At 32.1% G+C, this 2,256-nt stretch overlaps 1 non-coding gene across 1 annotated transcript; it reads left to right on the top strand.

Annotated features, from left to right (window-relative positions):
* The first annotated feature begins 310 nt into the window (after positions 1-310).
* On the top strand, positions 311-418 carry LOC148572318 (small nucleolar RNA R71). Its single transcript, XR_015908816.1, has one exon. It is a non-coding gene; the product is annotated as a small nucleolar RNA R71 (small nucleolar RNA).
* The last annotated feature ends 1,838 nt before the right edge of the window (positions 419-2,256 follow it).

Here is a 2,256-nt window from a genome sequence, read left to right on the forward strand (position 1 = left end):
TGGATGCAGCTTGCATTCCATGCAGACTCTGAGAAATCATATTGACTTGCTGAGTCAATATTTTGTTCTGAGCCAATATGGCATTCAGAGTATCAACTTCAAGAACTCCCTTCTTCATAGGCGTCCCATTACTTACAGGATTCCTTTCAGAAGTGTACATGAACTGGTTATTAGCAACCATGTCAATGAGTTCTTGAGCTTCTGCAGGCGTTTTCTTTAGGTGAATGGATCCACCTGCAGAAGTGTCCAGTGACATCTTTGATAGCTCAGATAAACCATCATAGAATATATCCAGGATGGTCCATTCTGAAAGCATGTCAGAAGGACACTTTTTGGTCAACTGTTTGTATCTTTCCCAAGCTTCATAGAGAGATTCACCTTCTTTCTGTCTGAAGGTTTGAACATCAGCTCTAAGCTTGCTCAGCTTTTGAGGAGGAAAGTACTTGGCTAAGAAAGCCGTGACCAGCTTATCCCAAGAGTTCAGGCTGTCTTTGGGTTGAGAATCCAACCATAATCTAGCTCTGTCTCTTACAGCAAAAGGGAAAAGCATGAGCCTGTAGACTTCAGGATCTATTCCATTAGTCTTAACAGTATCACATATTTGCAAGAATTCAGTTAAGAACTGAAAGGGATCTTCAGATGGATGTCCATGAAACTTGCAGTTCTGCTGCATCAGAGAAACTAATTGAGGTTTCAGCTCAAAGTTGTTTGCTCCAATGGCAGGAATGGAGATGCTTCTTCCATGTAAATTGGAATTAGGTGCAGTAAAGTCACCAAGCATCTTCCTTACATTATCATTATTTTCGGCTGCCATCTCCTCTGCCTGTTCGAAAATTTCTGAAAGGTTATCTCTGGATTGTTGTATTTTAGCTTCTCTTAATTTTCTCTTCAGAGTCCTTTCAGGTTCTGAATCTGCTTCCACAAGAATGTTCTTATCCTTGCTCCTGCTCATATGACAAGGAAGAATGGCCAGAAAAATGATAATAATAATAGAGATCCTTTATACCACAGTATAGGGATCCCTTTGTGAGTGGAAGAGAGGGGGGAGACAAAGAATGTGATGTAAAGAAAGAAATGCAACTGTAAGGAGGCTTGAGATGTGAGATGAGATGTTAGGATATGAATGAGTAAATAGAATAAGATGAGGGAGAAGGAGGGAATTTTCGAAAATTAATTTTGAAAAGGAGTTAGTGATTTTTGAAAATAGTTTTTGAAAATTGTTAGTATTTTTTCGAAAATTTTTGAAATCAAAAATAGAAAATAAAAATAATTAGTTAAAAAAGAAATTTTTGAAAAAGAGGGAGATATTTTCGAAAATTAGAGAGAGAGAGTTAGTTAGGTGGTTTTGAAAAAGTTAAGAAACAAACATAAAGTTAGTTAGTTAGTTGAAACAAATTTTGAAAAGATAAGAAGTTAGGAAGTTAGAAAAGATATTTTGAAAAGATATTTTTGAAAAAGATAAGGTAAGAAGATATTTTTGAAAAGATATGATAAAATTAGTTTTGAAAAAGATTTGATTTTTAAAATCACAATTAATGACTTGATTCATAAGAAATCACAAGATATGATTCTAGAACTTAAAGTTTGAATCTTTCTTAACAAGCAAGTAACAAACTTCAAATTTTTGAATCAAAACATTAATTGATTATGTTATTTTCGAAAATTTGTGGTAAAAATAAGAAAAAGATTTTTGAAAAATATTTTTGGAATTTTCGAAAATAACTAAGAAATTTGAAAAAGAATTGATTTTTGAAAAAGATTTTGAAAAAGATAAGATTTTCAAATTTGAAAATTTGATTTGACTTATGAGAAACAATTTGATTTTTAAAAATTTTTTAAAAAGTCAACTCAATTTTCGAATTTGATGAGAGAAAAAGGGAAAGATATTTTTTTTTATTTTTGAATTTTTATGATGCAAGAGAAAAACACTAAAAGGATGCAATGCATGAAATTTTTAGATCAAAACAATGAATGCATGCATGAATGCTATGAATGTCAAGATGAACACCAAGAACACTATGAAGAACATGATGAACATCATAGACACAATTTTGAAAAATTTTTAATGCAAAGAAATCATGCAGGACACCAAACTTAGAATTCTTTAATGCTTACGCACTAAGAATTCAAGAATGCATATGATAAACATGAAAAGACATAAAACAAAAAATCATCAAGATCAAACAAGAAGACTTACCAAGAACAACTTGAAGATCATGAAGAACACTATGAATGCATGATATTTTCGAAAAATGC

Source organism: Arachis ipaensis, chromosome B3 (assembly GCF_059453495.1).
Source record: "Arachis ipaensis isolate K30076 ecotype BB chromosome B3, ASM5945349v1, whole genome shotgun sequence".
Lineage (NCBI taxonomy): Eukaryota > Viridiplantae > Streptophyta > Magnoliopsida > Fabales > Fabaceae > Arachis > Arachis ipaensis.